At 43.6% G+C, this 20,000-nt stretch overlaps 1 protein-coding gene across 1 annotated transcript in view; it reads left to right on the forward strand.

Annotated features, from left to right (window-relative positions):
- Positions 1-20,000, forward strand: part of elfn2a (extracellular leucine-rich repeat and fibronectin type III domain containing 2a) — a 56,734-nt gene that overhangs the window by 2,925 nt on the left and 33,809 nt on the right. The window contains exon 2 of the mRNA XM_060859472.1: positions 13,555-13,681. The gene's annotated coding sequence lies outside the window, so the exon portion shown is untranslated. The remainder of the gene's footprint in view (positions 1-13,554; positions 13,682-20,000) is intronic.

The raw sequence follows: 20,000 nt of genomic DNA on the forward strand, positions 1-20,000 counted from the left end.
GTGTGTGTGTGTGTGTGTGTGTGTGTGTGTGTGTGTGTGTGTGTGTGTTTACTTTTTGCTGGCTTGTGTGTCAGTGCTGCAGGTGTGTAGGTGTTAATGTGTCACTCAGTCACCTGTACAGGTAAATCATTCTGCTCTCATTTCACTGAAACCTTCAGCTCTCTTCATCAGTTTCTCCTGATAAATCTGACATTCTGTGAGGATTAGACGGATCAGATTTCGCAGATTCTGTGAGGATTAGACGGATCAGATTTCGCAGATTCTGTGAGGATTAGACAGATCAGATTTCGCAGATTCTGTGAGGATTAGACAGATCAGATTTCGCATATTCTGTGAGGATTAGACGGATCAGATTTCGCAGATTCTGTGAGGATTAGACAGATCAGATTTCGCAGATTCTGTGAGGATTAGACAGATCAGATTTCGCATATTCTGTGAGGATTAGACGGATCAGATTTCGCAGATTCTGTGAGGATTAGACAGATCAGATTTCGCAGATTCTGTGAGGATTAGACAGATCAGATTTCGCAGATTCTGTGAGGATTAGACGGATCAGATTTCGCAGATTCTGTGAGGATTAGACAGATCAGATTTCGCATATTCTGTGAGGATTAGACGGATCAGATTTCGCAGATTCTGTGAGGATTAGACGGATCAGATTTCGCAGATTCTGTGAGGATTAGACGGATCAGATTTCGCAGACTCTGTGAGGATTAGACGGATCAGATTTCGCAGATTCTGTGAGGATTAGACAGATCAGATTTCGCAGATTCTGTGAGGATTAGACGGATCAGATTTAACAGACTCTGTGAGGATTAGACGGATCAGATTTCGCAGACTCTGTGAGGATTAGACGGATCAGATTTCGCAGATTCTGTGAGGATTAGACGGATCAGATTTCGCAGATTCTGTGAGGATTAGACGGATCAGATTTCGCAGATTCTGTGAGGATTAGACGGATCAGATTTCGCAGATTCTGTGAGGATTAGACGAATCAGATTTCGCAGATTCTGTGAGGATTAGACGGATCAGATTTCGCAGATTCTGTGAGGATTAGGCGGATCAGATTTCGCAGATTCTGTGAGGATTAGACGGATCAGATTTCGCAGATTCTGTGAGGATTAGACGGATCAGATTTCGCAGACTATGTGAGGATTAGACAGATCAGATTTCGCAGATTCTGTGAGGATTAGACAGATCAGATTTCGCAGATTCTGTGAGGATTAGACGGATCAGATTTCGCAGACTATATGAGGATTAGACGGATCAGATTTCGCAGATTCTGTGAGGATTAGACAGATCAGATTTCGCAGATTCTGTGAGGATTAGACGGATCAGATTTCGCAGATTCTGTGAGGATTAGACGGATCAGATTTCGCAGATTCTGTGAGGATTAGACGGATCAGATTTCGCAGATTCTGTGAGGATTAGACGGATCAGATTTCGCAGATTCTGTGAGGATTAGACGGATCAGATTTCGCAGACTCTGTGAGGATTAGATGGATCAGATTTCGCAGATTCTGTGAGGATTAGACTGATCACATTTCGCAGATTCTGTGAGGATTAGACGGATCAGATTTCGCAGATTCTGTGAGGATTAGACGGATCAGATTTCGCAGATTCTGTGAGGATTAGACGGATCAGATTTCGCAGATTCTGTGAGGATTAGACGGATCAGATTTCGCAGATTCTGTGAGGATTAGACGGATCAGATTTCGCAGATTCTGTGAGGATTAGACGGATCAGATTTCGCAGATTCTGTGAGGATTAGACGGATCAGATTTCGCAGATTCTGTGAGGATTAGACGGATCAGATTTCGCAGACTATGTGAGGATTAGACAGATCAGATTTCGCAGATTCTGTGAGGATTAGATGGATCAGATTTCGCAGATTCTGTGAGGATTAGACAGATCAGATTTCGCAGATTCTGTGAGGATTAGACGGATCAGATTTCGCAGACTATGTGAGGATTAGACAGATCAGATTTCGCAGATTCTGTGAGGATTAGACAGATCAGATTTCGCAGATTCTGTGAGGATTAGACGGATCAGATTTCGCAGACTATATGAGGATTAGACGGATCAGATTTCGCAGATTCTGTGAGGATTAGACAGATCAGATTTCGCAGATTCTGTGAGGATTAGACGGATCAGATTTCGCAGATTCTGTGAGGATTAGACGGATCAGATTTCGCAGATTCTGTGAGGATTAGACGGATCAGATTTCGCAGATTCTGTGAGGATTAGACGGATCAGATTTCGCAGATTCTGTGAGGATTAGACGGATCAGATTTCGCAGACTCTGTGAGGATTAGATGGATCAGATTTCGCAGATTCTGTGAGGATTAGACTGATCACATTTCGCAGATTCTGTGAGGATTAGACGGATCAGATTTCGCAGATTCTGTGAGGATTAGACGGATCAGATTTCGCAGATTCTGTGAGGATTAGACGGATCAGATTTCGCAGATTCTGTGAGGATTAGACGGATCAGATTTCGCAGATTCTGTGAGGATTAGACGGATCAGATTTCGCAGATTCTGTGAGGATTAGACGGATCAGATTTCGCAGATTCTGTGAGGATTAGACGGATCAGATTTCGCAGATTCTGTGAGGATTAGACGGATCAGATTTCGCAGACTATGTGAGGATTAGACAGATCAGATTTCGCAGATTCTGTGAGGATTAGATGGATCAGATTTCGCAGATTCTGTGAGGATTAGACAGATCAGATTTCGCAGACTATGTGAGGATTAGACAGATCAGATTTCGCAGACTATGTGAGGATTAGACAGATCAGACAGACACGCCCTGTCACTCAGACACTGTTGATGAGTTCTGCATTCTGATTGGTCGTCAGGTGTTCTGCTCTGACCGTAGTTTATACGATATGGGTACGATATTTATACGATATACGATATACGATATACGATATTTATACGTAGCTGATACGATATGGTTTCCATAGTAACAGCTCATTCACTGTGTGTAAACTGCTGCTGTATAAAAGGAACAACACACTGGGGGTGTGCGGTTAGAGAAAATTAACCCTATGTGTTGAGGTAACAGTAAGTCTACTTCCTCCCAGCTCTCAGTGATGTTCCTCTTATTCCTGCCTCGTGATGAAACTCATAGCTCTGATCTAATTTCTCACTTAAGTGCTAACGATTTAATCAGTCCTGATGTCGTCCTGACATTCTCTCTTTCCTTTATTCCCCCTTTCCCTCTTGTCATGTTCCTGTCATTCTGACATCACCACAGAAGCTGTCATGACCTCTGTGTTTATCTCCTCCAGCTGATGACACTTGGCCCCTCCTCTTTTGCCCTTTTAGCTGTCAATCACACAAGAGAAACTCTGTCTCTCAGCTTTATCCTTCATCACACTGCAGTCTTTCAAAGCAGCAGATTGTTTGGATGTTCACTGATCGGTCAGGTCTTCTGGACCTCCTATTGGTTATGAGAGATCTTCTCTTTAAGTCATTAGGTCCTGCAGCAGAATAAGAGCATATATAAAGTCCTGAAGTCAGGAGTGTTTAGAATGCACCCATGGAGCTTGTTTGAGTAGATGTTGTGGTGGTTAATTACCCTTGACCTGCTAATTAAGCAGCAGGAGCCTGGTGACTCGTTAAAAAGCGCCCCGCCTTTATCACATCATCTCCTTATGAGGCAGGATGTGACCTGTGCATGATTAATCTATTTATTTATCCTATTAGCAACCACCCTCTGCTCATCACACACACGTGTGTTTGTGATGGTGATTCATGAGCAGTTGATTTGTCTGTGTTAATCAACGAGAGACACTTAGCATAAGGACACCTGAGTGTCTCTCCTGCAGTGTGGGAGAAGTTTGTATAAGTTTTATGTCTTCTCTAGATCAAATCCTGATGACATCATTCAGTCCACTGAAATGAACCACTGTTACGTATAACATAAGCCCCGTTCACACTGCAGGTAAAAGTGGCCCAAATCTGATTTTTTTGGGGTCAAGTGACCAGGTCAGGCTTCAGGTGTAGTGTGAACACTCAAATCTGGCCCAGATCTGATGTTTTCTAATCAGATTCAGACCACTTCCATATGTGGTCCTGAATCAGACCCAAATCTGATTATTTCCAACATGGCCGCAGTGTGAACAACCAAGGCGGATTTGATGCGACTTTTACGTCAATCTACATCGACGTTCATCACAATTTTGCGCCGGCGAGTTCGCACACAAACAAGACTACGCCTACAGAATGGATCAAATAATCAAAAGTTGCCCTCGACATCCGAAAATTTTCAAAACACCGCGTCTCTGTGCTGCTGTTACACAAACATTTAGAAAGAAAAGCGTAAATGTTTACTTCCTCCATAACCTCGCTAACTTTAGCACAACGACGTGCTGCATGTGACGTCATTGTTATTGTTCGTTTGTGCATGTGGGTCAGTTCGAAACAGCACACGGTTCACACTGGTATCTGATAAAGGCCACATTTTAAAAGGTAATGAGAACAAACAAAAAAATCAGATCTGAGCAAAATATCCGAATTGAGCGTTAAGACTTGCAGTGTGAACGCGGCCATAGAGTCTATCACTGTGTGTCCTAAATCAACTGTGTGTGTGGGGTGTGTGTGTGTGTGTGGGTGTGTGTGTTTAAGTGATCTTATCACTTAGTGTGTGCTATTTTTTTTTTTACTTATCTTATGATCCTGTGAAAGCTGCTGAGGTGAAGCTCAAGTGTGAGGAGAGATCACTGTGTGTGTGTGTGTGTGTGTGTGTGTGTGTGTGTGTGTGCATGCTCACCTACTTGTTGTGAAATGTGTATCTGTTATCAGGAGAGTATTTGTCACTCTGTGGGAGAGAAGCTAATCCTGAGAACTTCCTCTCTCTCTCTCTCTCTCTCTCTCTCTCTCTCTCTCTCTCTCTCTCTCTCTCGTAGGTGTAGCATGTACTGTGTGTGTGTGTGTTTGTGTGTGCCAGCAGATGGTTCACTGTGTAGGAAATGAGAGAGCGTGTGAGCAAGTAGGTGGAGTAGGAGTGAGAGAAATATAAAGGATTATCTTAGAAGTAAGAAACAGAGGAAGAGAAGAATGAAGGATTTTCTTAGAGATGACAAATGAAGAAAAACAAAACACACACAGATACGTATCTCTGTATGTGTGTACCTGTGTCTGTGTGTGTTTTTGTGTATCTGTGTTTGTGTGTACTTGTGTCTGTGTGTGTGTGTGTGTGAGTGTCTGTCTGTTTGTGTGTGTGTGTGTGTGTGTGTGTGTGTGTGTGTACCTGTGTGTGTGTGTGTCTGTGTTTCTGTGTACTTGTGTCTGTGTGTGTGTGTGTGTGAGTGTCTGTCTGTTTGTGTGTGTGTACCTGTGTGTGTGTGTGTGTGTGTGTCTGTCTATGTGAGTGTGTGTCTGTCTCTGTGTGTGTGTGTGTGAGTGTGTGTGAGTGCACGTGTGTGTGTCTGTGTGTGTGCCTGTGTCTGTGTCTGTGTCTGTGTCTGTGTGTGTGTGTGTGTGTGTCTGTCTATGTGAGTGTGTGTCTGTCTCTGTGTGTGTGTGTGTGAGTGTGTGTGAGTGCACGTGTGTGTGTCTGTGTGTGTGTCTGTGTCTGTGTCTGTGTGTGTGTGTGTGTGTGGGCAGTTCCAGCCTCTGCTTTAATATCCAAAAGCAGTGTAATGGTGGTGTTTCCCAGGTCAGATAATGAAGATGTAGAGAAAATAACGAGTGATGAGTCATCCTCAGAAAGTTTCAGACCTTTGTATGACTCATCACTGATCAGATGTTTCCTCAGGGGGAGAAGATCAGTGACAAATTCTCAAAAAAGTGAATGCAGCAAGAACAAGTCTTTATCAAAAACTACAAACCTTAAACAAACCCAAACTGTCCCAACATTCCACAAAATCATTACAGAATAATAAAACACCAATGTTACAAAGATCAAAGAGCAGTGTGAGTGCATGTGTGTGTGTGAGTGGGAGTGCATGTGTGTGAGAGTGTGTGTGTGTGTTTATGGTACATTGTGAGAAGATGTGTAGTCTGCGGCCAAAACACAACCTAAACCTCTAAACCACAACAACCTCTTTATTGTGATTGTATCATTACAGAGACACAGTGTAAGATGATGACACACACACACACCCACACCACACACTCTCACACACACATGCACTCGCACACTCACTCACACACATGCACTCACACACATGCACTCACACACTCACACATGCACACAGTGTAATTAAGTGACATGAAGTGCACTTCACTAAAGTGGACACTTTTGAACCAAGAGAGCTCAGATAATGTATATGTGTGTGTGTGTGTGTGTGTGTGTGTGTGTGTGTGTGTGTGTGTGTGTGTGTGTGTGTGTGTGTTTAGAGTTTCTTTGTCTCACTGACAATTTATTCTGATAACTTTTGTGCTGTAATCAGACAGCATGATGTATCCACGTTTGTTCACTCTGACTGGTTTTGTTCACTCTGACTGGTTTTGTTCACTCAGACTGGTTTGTTCACTCTGACTGGTTTTGTTCACTCTGATTGATTTGTTCACTCAGACTGGTTTGTTCACTCTGACTGGTTTGTTCACTCTGACTGGTTTTGTTCACTCTGACTGGTTTTGTTCACTCTGACTGGTTTGTTCACTCTGACTGGTTTGTTCACTCAGACTGGTTTTGTTCACTCAGACTGGTTTGTTCACTCTGACTGGTTTTGTTCACTCTGACTGGTTTGTTCACTCAGACTGGTTTGTTCACTCTGACTGGTTTGTTCACTCTGACTGGTTTGTTCACTCTGACTGGTTTTGTTCACTCTGACTGGTTTTGTTCACTCTGACTGGTTTTGTTCACTCTGACTGGTTTGTTCACTCTGACTGGTTTTGTTCACTCAGACTGGTTTTGTTCACTCTGACTGGTTTTGTTCACTCTGACTGGTTTTGTTCACTCTGACTGGATTGTTCACTCTGACTGGTTTTGTTCACTCTGATTGATTTGTTCACTCAGACTGGTTTGTTCACTCAGACTGGGTTCTTTCCTAAGGCCCTGTACCTAAGGATTTTGTAAATGTACTTCTCTTCACTCACTCTTCATCACTCGTTCCCTTCTGCTCATCCCTTAAGGCTTTGTCCCTAGAGCTACTTCCCCTAAGCGAGCTGCTTCGGGTGATCAGAGAGTTTAAAACACAGTTTATGAGGTTTTTCATAACAGACAGAAAGGCATCCTGAGCTCCATTAGTGCTCTGTTTCTGCAGGCGATAATCTGTTCCTGTTGGAGAAAACAAGACAGAAAAGAAATTGGGTTTTTTATTATTTCGTGTGAGGCGACACAAACAGAGCTGATGTCAAGCTTCTGAATGAAAAGCTTATTTACAGAGAAACATGCTGCAAAGTCTCCTCAAATATTTCCTCTTATGAAAGGAACAGATGAACACAATCACTTCTCTTCACAGGTGCTTTTCTTTATTCCTGAATGTTCTTACTGCTCTTTCTCACAGAAACTTTCACAAAACTTTACACACAGTTGATTTCTCTGAAGCTTCTGTTAACTTCACCGTACAGGAGAAAATTCATATATCTCACCTGTGTGTGTGTGTGTGTGTGTGTGTGTGTGTGTGTGCGCAACACAGACCTGTGATATAAGAAACAGCAAGAGTTATTCAAATTAGGCAACTGGCATGAACAGTTCCTTGGAACAAACCTGTGGTGTGTGAAGTCTTAGCAAAAAAAACACTCACCTTTTTTAAAAAAAAAAAAACAAGCAAAAAAAAACCACTCACAGATAAACACAAAACACTCTCCATTGAACACCAACACTCAACTTTAAGCACAAAAAAACACTCACCTTTTAAAAAAAAAAAAAACACTCACTCACCTTTAATACCTTCATGACTTACTTCCAAGAGGTATTTGGAACGCCAGCTGGTGACACTACCGTTTGTGAGAGTCTGTATCATTTAAAACAGGAGGTTTTCCGCTGCTGAGAATTCACTGCAGTTTTGCACGCTAGCAGCCGCTAGTGGTTGGAACGAACGAGCCCTTCTCACCCCCTACCACAATGGCCTTAATCCAGCACTGAGGTTGCAACTCTCAGCCTACGATGACACCATGGGCTTAGAGAGCTTCATTCAGAGATCATTCTAGATCAGTAAACCGTATGCAATCCTGTTACAGTGATGTTAATGGACCAGTCACATCACATATACTCTGCCAGCCAGAACCACACTCTCCAGAACCAGAATCCATGTAGATCGACACCACCCACATCCCACTGTCTGGACGTCATCAACGGCTGACCCAAGGGCTGTGTCTATACTGTGCTGCAGCTGGACACACTATTGGAGAGTGTCCCATCCGTTCTCCACAAGCTTTTTGAGTACGGTTCAACCTGAAACTTATATACAGTATATGCTCCCTTAACTACAGAAGTTCAGCTCCATCTCTCTGACTTTTCTGTTACAGTCACAGCCCTCCTTGACTCTGGGTCAGCCAGCAACTTCATTTTCTCGCAATTATGCTCTGACCTTAAGATCGAAAGGGAATGGATCCCTCAAAAACTCCAAGTCCAGTTTGTAACTGGCAAACCCCTCAACCGATCCTCCATCAACTCTAGGACATTTGAGCTTGTTCTGACAGTGGGTGTCCTACAACTAAACCATCAGATTTCTGGTTCTTGAGAATTCAACTGCAGATGTTCTTTTGGAGACCGTGGTTAGTGCAACATCATCCGGAGCTCTCTTGGGATACTGGTGAGGTGAGAAGATGGAGTGATCCCATCATGTCCCATCATCACCATCCCTGAAGATTACACCAAGTTTCAGGATGTGTTCTGTCCCAAGAGAGCCTCCAAACTACCACCTCATCGGCCATGGGACTGCGTGGTTGACCTCCTTACGGGTGAACCAGTACCTAAAGGTAAGATCTATACACTCACCATCCCAAAACAGGAGGCCATGGAGGAATATATCAGTGAAGCTCTCAGTCAAGGATACATCCACCCTTCAATCTCCCCTGCTGCATCACCCTTCTTCTTTGTTGCCAAAAAAGATGGTGGTCTCAGACCCTGTATCAATTACCGGGCATTTAACAAAATTACCTCTAAATTCCGTTATCAGCTTTCTTTTGTCCCAGCAGCCCTAGAACAGCTACGGGGAGCGAAGATCTCCTCAAAGCTTGATCTCAGAAGTGCCTACATTCTCACCCGAATTCACAGTGGAGACGAGTGTAAGATTGCCTTTGTGACCCCTAATGGCAATTTTGAATATTTGGTCATGTTGTATGGGTTAATTAACATTCCCTCTATCTTCCACCATCTTCCAAGACATCTTTAAATAATACGTATTGGTTTACATCAATGATATCCTCATCTATTCCAAGGATCCATCTGACCATACCTGGCATGTGAAGGAAGATCTCAAACGTCTCCGCCAACACAACCTGTATTTCAAGGCTGAAAAATGTGAGTTCCACCAATCCCCAATTCAGTTTCTGGGTTACAATGTATCTCAGGATGGAGTGAGTATGGATGAGAGGAAGGTGGAAACCAAAAGATCCTGGCCAACCCCCTCACTGTGAAAGACCTGCAAAGATTCTTGGGATTTGCTAACTTCTACCATCGTTTCATTCACCATTTCAGTAATGTGGTTCAACCACTTACCACCCTTCTACAAAGAAAACCCAAAACTCTGCCATGGACTCCGGGAGCAGATCAATCATTCCGGAACCTGAAAGCTGCCTTCTGCTCTGCACCCATCCTCGTCCATCCTGATCCAAACAAACCCTTCATCGTAGAAGTAGATGCTTCATTTACAGGTGTCGGAGCCGTCCTATCACAGCAGCAGGGGAACCCTCTTCTTCACTAAGGTTGACTTCACCATCACTTACCGACCGGTTAATAAAAACTGCAAAGCCGATGCTCTCTCCAGACTCTATTCTTCTGACGATGACAACGCTATCCCTGACACCATCCTACCAGAAAAGTTGCTCATTTGTGCCATTGATTGGAGTGAGGAAGACACGATCCCTGAAGCACAAAATGTTCCGCTGGGCTGCCCCGTGACTCATAAGTATGTACCATTGCATCATTGGAATCCTCTCATTTATAAGGCACAGCATGTTCCAGCATGTGTTCAGATACTTCGGTATGCCAGAAGATCTGATAGAGGTCCACAGTTTATCTCTAGAGTCTGGAAATCCGTTATGGAACTCCTAGATGTCACCGTAAGCCTTTCCTCTGATTACCACCCTCAGCCCAACAGCCAAACAGAACAGAAGCTTCAGGAAGTCAGTCGATTCCTCCGAACCTTCTGCCACGACCACCAGAACTCCTGGAGCCAATTCCTTCCCTGGTCCGAGCACGCAGAAAACTCCCTTCGTCAACAATCTTCGGGTCTCACCCCGCTTCAGTGCGTACTCGGTTACCAACCGCCGATGTTTCCCTGGACTGAAGAACCCTCTGAAGTCCCTTCGTGCAACATTGGTTCCAGGAGAGTAAGAGGGTCTGGGACTCGGCTCATCACCATCTGCAGGGGGCCGTTAGGCGACAGAAGGTATGGTTGTCCACAAGGCCATCAATCCAGTCACTACTGTTACGTATTCGCCAGGCTCCACACTCACTCTCCCGCAATGTTCCGCTTCGCCTGAGTACTAATCACCGTCACCTGTTCACAATCACCTGCTCACAGTATAAAAGCCACATTCATTCATACCTCCTCCGGTCTCGTTAATACATGCATCTCTTTCGAGTGTATCGTTACTACCTGCCTGACTCTACTAACCCTCTGTGAATTTATTTGTCTCTCTCCAGTTATCGTCATCATCGTTGTCAGCTGTCAAGTTTAGGAAAGTCCCATTTGTTATCTGTGACTGTCAGTCGTGTTTGTGTTTGGAGTTACGTTTCTCATCATCATCACCACCCTCTTCATCCCTGATGTCATTCATACTATCTACCTGGTTATTGTTACATGTTATAATAAACACATCTGGTTGTTACTCCATTGTCATCTCAATCGGTAACACATCATAACACATCTGCTACACTTACAGACAAACCTTAACTTCATTCAGCACTTCAGCCATAAAATATTCCCTCCTGCAGATAAGAGCTGTCTCTGATTAAATCGTGTCTCCTCCATCGTCCTCCATGTGGAAACAAACCAGCGTCATATTTCTCTATTTAATGTTGTCATTGAATCACTTGTGATAGACATATAAAAAGTTCAATATCCTTTAATGGTTTCTAAACATTAACTCATTTCTGTTTACCCTTTCATGCTGAAAATAATAATAATAATAATAATAATAATAATAATAATAATAAAGACAGTAGAGTGTGAGGTCAGGACTCAGAATGCTCGTTAGTGTTCTACTGAAACTCATTCACTTTTATTCTTTATTGCTGTGTTGCTGTGAGATGAAATTAAACTCAGCAATAATGAGATGTGCTGTATACACACACACACACACACACACACACACACACACACACACACACACACACACAACTAGATAACACTTCAGAAACAGGAAGCATTGCAGAAAAAGCTTTATGGAGTGAATATGAGGACACAGGTTTTAGTAATTAGTCCTTGTGGAATTAGCCCTAATCCCTAACCCCTAATCCCTAGCAGTGCTCTACTGAGAATGTATGTTTTAAGGTGTTTAATCGTGGATCACTCTTCCTTTGCCCCCCTCATTAAGTAAACTCTTACTGTTGCCTAATGAGGGAAGATGAGATGATTAATCCCTAATGACTGAGGTTCACTCTGTTCAATGTCCATTAAAGTCAAAGTTCTGACAGAAACCCTGCTGAAACCACATCACACCCATAAACATGATAATCACTATGCTAATCAGCACGCTAACAGCTCACAGCGATAGGCAGAGCCTGCTTTTTATGCAAATGAGCAGAGTGCACTGCATTGTGGGTAAAAAGTGATATGGATTAGGATCTAAATCAGTTTATTATTCACATTGTTCATGTGGAAATGACTCACGCACAAGCAGAGATAACATCACTCCATTCCCACAAAACACTACTATTACTGTATGTGGATAGGCTGAATAAAGGAGGTGTGTGTGTGTGTGTGTGTGAGAGAGAGAGATGTATTATATATGTGTTCTGTACAGATGGAGTTGGTATATTTAAATAAGGAAAGGTACAGTATGGTGAGAACATACACAGACACACACACACACACACACACACACACACACACACACACACACACACACACACACACACACATACATCTTAAGAACAGGAGGTGGTGCATTGTGTGTTCTGATGCAGCATATGGAAAGCATGTGTAGGTGGTACTTTTATATCTTTATGTGTGTATAAACACACACTGGAAACCAGTGGGCTGTGTGTGTGTGTGTGTCTGTGTGTGTTTTTGTTACTGTAGTCTTGCATCATTCACTGCTCAGTTATTGCATAGAAGTTTATTCTTCAAAAAATAAACCCTTTGTTTTTAACCCTAATCATTTGCCTTACATAATAATTATATTTTCTTTTTTACCCCAATCCCTACATCCTACACCCTTCACCCTACACCCAACATCCTAATCCCTGCACCCTAATCCTTACATCCTACACTCTTCACCCTACACCCTAATCTCCACAACCTTTGCCCTAATCCCTACACCCTTCACCCTACACCCTAATCTCCACATCCTTTACCCTAATCTCTATACCCGTTACCCTAATCCCTACACCCTTCACCCTACACCCTAATCCCTACACCCTTCACCCTACACCCTAATCCCTACACCCTTCACCCTACACCCCAATCTCCACAACCTTTACCCTACACCCTACACCCTTCACCCTACACCCTAATCCCTACACCCTAATCCCTACACCCTAATCCCTACACCCTTCACCCTACACCCTAATCCATACACCCTTCACCCTAATCTCCACAACCTTTACCCTACACCCTACACCCTAATCCCTACACCCTTCACCCTACACCCTTCACCCTACACCCTAATCCCTACACCCTTCACCCTACACCCTAATCCATACACCCTTCACCCTAATCTCCACAACCTTTACCCTAATCCCTACACCCTTCACCTTACACCCTAATCCCTACACCCTTCACCCTACACCCTAATCCCTACACCCTTCACCCTACACCCTAATCTAAACAACCTTTACCCTAATCCCTACACCCTTCACCCTACACCATAATCCCTACACCCTTCACCCTGCACCCTAATCCCTACACCCTTCACCCTACACCCTAATCTCCACAACCTTTACCCTAATCCCTACACCCTTCACCCTACACCCTAATCCCCAGTCACAGCACCAGCTCTATACAGTATTAGTGCTGAGGTGTGTGTAGATCACACTGAGGTCATTAAGTCACTCAGATCTCTGACATCATCATTGCCAAATAAAACAGAAACTAAAATCAAAATTAAGGTCTTTAATAAACCTGAGAGCTGGAAGCACCACAGTGCTTGTTACAGACCATGTCACTGGGAACTAATACAGAGGATTGTTATCCCTTAAGGAAGACACACACACACACACACACACACACACAAATGAGTTTATTTAAATGTCTCTTTGTTTCAGGTTCTTGGTCTTGTACAGTTCAGTGGAGTGTGTGTAGCTGTGCAGTTCTCCACCGCTCCCTGAAGTTCCAGAAAAATATAAATGACTAAAAAGCAACACTCCCAGTGAACAGACAAGTGTGGATCAGGTGAGTGTGTGTGTGTGTGTGTGTGTCCTCTGCTCAGATGACCATGATGATCCTGGTTAGTAAGGTGCACTCAGTGGGCGTGGGTGGGAAACATATTGTGACTTCCCCTGTGTGTGTGTCAGTGTGTGTGTGTTTGTTGCTTTTCCATGTAAACAAGTGATAAACACTGCTCTGTTCTTGATGAGAAGCATCGCCTCCAGCCAACAATTTCTCCTCCTTCTGTGTGTGTGTGTGTGTGTGTGTGTGTGTATGTGTGTAGAGAAGATTGAAAAGAAGGTTCTGGAAGAGCACTATGATATCACACACACACACACACACACACACACAGGTGCATATAGGTGTATCACTGTTCTCTGTTTAACACACAGCTGAGTAACAGCCAGTTCAGAATATCTAAATCTCTCTAAAAAAAGCACTTTCAGTCTGAGGAACCCTGAGTTTATCCCATGTGTGTTAATAAAGAAGCAGGAGACCATTCAGGGTGAGGACAAAATGGTACAGTCTGGAATGTGATATTTTACAAAATAATCAGCTGACTTTAATTTGATGATTTGTTCTTTGTCTGTCTTCATCTTCTTCTCTCTCTCTCTCTCTCTCTCTCTCTGTCTCTCGCTTTCTCTCTTTCATCTCTCTCTCACTCTCTCTCACTCTCTGTCTCTCTCTTTCATCTCTCTCTCTCTTTCATCTCTCTCTCTCTCTCTCTCTCTCTCTCTCTCTCTCTCTCTCTCTCTCTCATCTTTCTCTCTCTGTATCTCTCTCTCTCTCTCTCTCTCTCTCTTTCATATCTCGCTCTCTCTCTCTCTTTCATCTCTCTCTCTCTCTCTCTCTCTCTGTCTCTCTCTCTCTCTCTCTTTCATCTCTCTCTCTCTGTCTCTCTCTCTCTCTCTTTCATCTCTCTCTCTCTCTCTCTCTCTCTCTCTCTCTCTCTCTCTTTCATCTCTCTCTCTCTCTCTCTCTCTCTCTCTCTCTCTCTGTCTCTCTCTCTCTCTCTCTCTCTTTCATCTCTCTCTCTGTCTCTCTCTCTCTCTTTCATCTCTCTCTCTCTCTCTCTCATCTTTCTCTCTCTGTATCTCTCTCTCTCTCTCTCTCTCTCTCTCTCTGTATCTCTCTCTCTCTCTCTCTCTCTCTCTCTCTCTCTCTCTCTCTCTCGCTCTCGCTGTTAATCCCAGCAGGTCTTTACTCCTCTCTGGTCCTGAGGAGATTGTGATTTAATGGAATAAGAATTCCCGCTAGGAGCCGAGAGCATGCGTAGGATTCATGATAATAAATTGAAAAGGGATCGAATATTCTCAGTGCCGTTTCCCAGAATGCATCACTCATCTGTGGTTAATGCAGCGGCTCTTTTGCCCTGTCTGAGAATCGATATGGAGTTGTTATATTCGCTAACCTCCCTGCTAGCTCATCCACATTAGCAGCATGCTAATCTCATTAGCTTTTATATTACTGAACCCTGCAGGACCCAGTGAGGCACGGTTTTACAGCTTACACACACACACACACACACACACACACGTGGACATGGGTTTTCCAACCACCATGTGAGATTTAGCATAATTTACTTATTAGTACAGTGTGGTGTTGAGTGTGTGGTGTTACAGTGTGTACAGTGTGGTGTTGCGTGTGTGAGGTTAGTGTGCACAGTATGGTGTTGAGTCTGTGAGGTTAGTGTGTAAAGTGTGGTGCTGAGTGTGTGGTGTTGAGTGTGTACAGTGTGGTGTTGAGTGTGTGGTGTTGCGTGTGTACTGTGTGGTGTTGAGTGTGTGGTTTTGCATGTGTACTGTGTGGTGCTGAGTGTGTGGTGTTGAGTGTGTACAGTGTGGTGTTGAGTGTGTGGTGTTGCGTGTGTACTGTGTGGTGTTGAGTGTGTGGTTTTGCATGTGTACTGTGTGGTGTTGAGTGTGTGGTGTTGAGTGTGTGGTGTTGAGTGTGTACAGTGTGTTTTTTATTATCTGAGAGCCTGAACATCTCCACAGCTCACTGTATGGACTGAGGATGGCTCCCTCGGCACGACTCTTTCTAGTACTTTCTTTCCTTTTGTTTGGTGTGTTTGGTCACCGTGGTAACTTACACTAAAGAAGAACTGCTGAACATCTGCAGTTCACTCCAGACACTTTTTCACCAGTTTTTACAAACCCAGACACTTTTTGAAACTCTTAGTTGGAGGAGCAGCTACGCTCTATAGCACATGGAGGAGATGCCGGTGGGGGAAGCACACAGGTGCCCTAGTGGAGCTGCGACAGAGGGGATTTAGAACTGAACTGTGAAATGTTTCTTTTGTCTTTTTATTACCCTTGGAGACTTTAACAGAGCAAAACTAACACTTGAACTTCCAAAATACACACAGCATATTAATTGTCCTACATATGAGAAAAATACACTGGATCATTGCTACACACTTCTGAAGGCCACATAGTGTATAGCTCTGTAACCAGGGCAACCTTGGGGAACTCTGATCACTGCTTGGTCCATCTTATTCCAACATACAGGCAGAAACTAACATCTACTGTCTGTAGTAAAAACAGTGGAGATGGACCAGTGAGGCAAAAGCAGGAACTACAAGACTGTTTTGACTGCACTGATTGGAGCATCTTTGAGACTGGAACTGACAGCCTGGATGAACTGACTGACGCTGTGACGTCGTAAATCAGTTATTGTGAAGACGTGTGTGTTCCAACCAAAACCTTCTGCAAATACAGTAACAACAAGCCATGGTTCACAGCCAAACTGATGAAACTTCGACAAGCCAAGGAAGATGCCTACAGAGTGGAGGCCAAAGCCCTGTATAAGCAGGTCAGGAACCTACTGACAAAGGACATCAGAATAGCCAAAAGAAGCTACTCTGAAAACGCAGGTTCTCAGATAACAACCCTGCGTCAGTGTGGAAAGACCTGCAAGACATCACAAACTACAAGAGTCGCCCCCATCTCCCACTGAATCAAACAAAGACCTGGCTAACGACCTCAACACCTTCTACTGCAGGTTTGAGAACAATATCTTTACACCTCCCATCCAACCCAGCTCACTGTCTGCCCCATCACACCTCTGGGAACCCCTTTAACAACTCCTCCCAGCACTCAAGTTGCACTCACGATTTGTGAAGAGGATGTGTATCGGCTCTTTCAGAGACAGAAGACAAGGAAAGCTCCTGGCCCAGACGGGGTCTCCCCCGCCTGTCTCAAAGCATGTGCTGACCAACTGGCTCCTATCTTCACCCATATCTTCAACAGATCTCTGGAGCTGTGTGAAGTCCCCTCCTGCTTTAAACTCTCCACAATCGTCCCGGTCCCCAAGAAACCCTCCATCACTGGACTGAATGACTAAAGGCCTGTTGCTCTGACATCTGTTGTCATGAAGACCTTTGAACAGCTGGTATTGGCCCACCTAAAGACTGTCACAGAACAGATGCTGGATCCCCTACAGTTTGCCTACCGTGCAAACCGATCAGTGACGTAGTCAACATTGGACTGCACTACATTCTGCAGCACCTGGACTGCCCAGGGACATACGCCCGGACTCCAAACTCCTAAGGCTCACTATACCCCCTTCCATCTGTCAGTGGATCACCAGCTTCCTGACAGACAGGAAACAACAGGTGAGACTGGAAGGTGTCACCTCCAGCATTCAGACAATCAGCCCTGGCGCTCCACAGGGATGTGTCCTCTCCACACTATTATTCTCCCTCTACACTAATGACTGCACTTCAACTGACCAAACTGTTAAACTCCTGAAATTAGCAGATGATACGACGCTCATCGGTCTCATCCAAGATGGCGATGAGTCTGCATACCAGCAGGAGGTGAAGCGGCTGGTGCTGTGGTGCAGTCTGAACAGTCTAGAGCTAAACACCCTCAGAACTGTGGAGATGATAGTGGACTTTAGGAAAGACCCCTCAACACTACTCCCCCCTCACAATATCCAATAGCCCGGTGTCATCTGTGGAGACCTTCAAGTTTCTGTGCACTAACATTTCCCAAGACCTGAAATGGGAGTGCAACATAAACTCAATCATCAAAAAGGCCCAGCAGAGGATGTAGTTTCTACATCAATTAAGGAAGTTTGGTCTGTCACAGGAGCTGTTGATGCTGTTCTACACTGCAGTCATTGAATCTGTCCTGTTCACATCCATCACCATCTGGTTTGGTGCAGCAACAAAACAGGACAGGAACAGACTGCAGCACACAGTAAAAACAGCAGAAATAATAACTGGTGCCCCCCCTGCCCACCCCCCAGGACTTGTACGACACAAGAACCAGAAACCGGGCAGTAAACATCACCACTGACCCTTCACACCCTGAACACACCCTCTTTCAGCTCCTCCCTTCTCTCAGGTGCTACAGAACTTTACTTACTAAAACTACCAGACACAGGAACAGTTTGTTTCCCCAGACAATCACCCTGATTAACACCTCACCATCATTATATTCACTGCTTCATATCTATAAGTGCTGCATTATCAGGACTGTCATTCATCACATCATCTGTATATATTACACACTACTGCTGCTGTATATTGTACTAAAATAATAATATTACACAATATTATTATTTACACTCCCATGTACTGTCACACTTTATGTACATAACTGATCTGTCATATATTCTGTATTTATATTTAATACTCATAATGTCTATATTGTATCACATCATCTGTATTGTCTTGTACAGTCTTTATTATCTTGTCTTGTATAGTATAATGTTTTTTTTCTCTACTTTTCAGCCAATAAATCAGATTCTGATCAATCTTAGTAAACATTTATCTTATTTAAAACCTCAGTTTTTTCCCCTCCCTCTCTCCCCCCGTCTCTCTGTATTTTTGTGGTGTTCCCTTTAGGGAGTCTAGATGGTTGTTTCCTCTTTATTTCTGTGACCTCAGTCTATTGAACTCTGTCACATTTAAATGTTCTACAGAATCAAACCTTAAGCTTTAATAATTTACTCAGCAGACAAAATCATTCCGAACCAAGTTCTGTGTCTGAGGCTGGAATGAGAGCGAATCACTGTTCTGTTCATCACATGTCAATGGCTAATTAACATCCATGATAGCTTACTAGGCTAAGCTAGGCTACAGAAGCTAACACCAGAGAGGTACATAGTGTTGAGCTGAACACAGAGATCAGGTGGAACTGAGGTCACAGTCAGGTCACACAGGTGAGCAGGTCAGATAACAGGATTCCAAAACAGCTCTCTCATCCAAATGGTGTGTGTGTGTGTGTGTGTGTGTCTGTGTGTGTGTGCGTGCATGTGTGTCTGCCTGTGTCTGTGTGTGTGTGTATGTGAGAGATACAGTGAAATGTGGACCAATTGCTGTTCCCTCTGCTACACCTGCTACATGCCTGATTACCTTCTAATCTCACTTACTACACACACACACACACACACACACACACACAATGGTAATTTTTCTCTCCTGTAATTCCTGAGGTTTCAGTAATGAGGAGATTTGAGTTTCTTAAGAGGATTTCAGGACATAATGCTGAAAAAGACTTCATCTCAGCAGTCTGTGTGTGGGGGTGGGAGGGGAGAGGTGGGGTGGGGGGTTAGAGAGACAACAAAAAATACAAGAAGAAGAAGATACTCTTACTAATAGTTTTATTAATTAATATTATTAAAATTATTTTTTGGAAAAAATAGATGTATGTGAACATGGCTTCATGCTAACATTTACATTTCTGTCATTTGGCAGATTTCTTTATTCAGAGTGACTTAAATTTTATTTCAATTTATACAGCTGAGCAATAGAGGGTTAAGGGCCTTGCTCAATGTTTATGTGTTAATTACAGGTGGAGCACAGGCACAATATTTATGTGTTAATTACAGGTGGGGCACAGGCACAATATTTATGTGTTAATTACAGATGGAGCACAGGCACAATGTTTATATGTTAATTACAGGGGGAGCACAGGCACAATGTTTATGTGTTAATTACAGGTGGGGCACAGGCACAATGTTTATGTGTTAATTACAGGTGGGGCACAGGCACAATGTTTGTGTTAATTACAGGTGGAGCACAGGCACAATGTTTATATGTTAATTACAGGTGGGGCACAGGCACAATGTTTATATGTTAATTACAGGTGGGGCACAGGCACAATGTTTATGTTAATTACAGGTGGGGCACAGGCACAATGTTTATGTTAATTACAGGTGGGGCACAGGCACAATGTTTATATGTTAATTACAGGTGGGGCACAGGCACAATGTTTGTGTTAATTACAGGTGGGGCACAGGCACAATGTTTATGTGTTAATTACAGGTGGAGCACAGGCACAATGTTTATGTGTTAATTACAGGTGGGGCACAGGCACAATGTTTATGTGTT

This window comes from Tachysurus vachellii, chromosome 23, assembly GCF_030014155.1.
Source record: "Tachysurus vachellii isolate PV-2020 chromosome 23, HZAU_Pvac_v1, whole genome shotgun sequence".
NCBI lineage: Eukaryota > Metazoa > Chordata > Actinopteri > Siluriformes > Bagridae > Tachysurus > Tachysurus vachellii.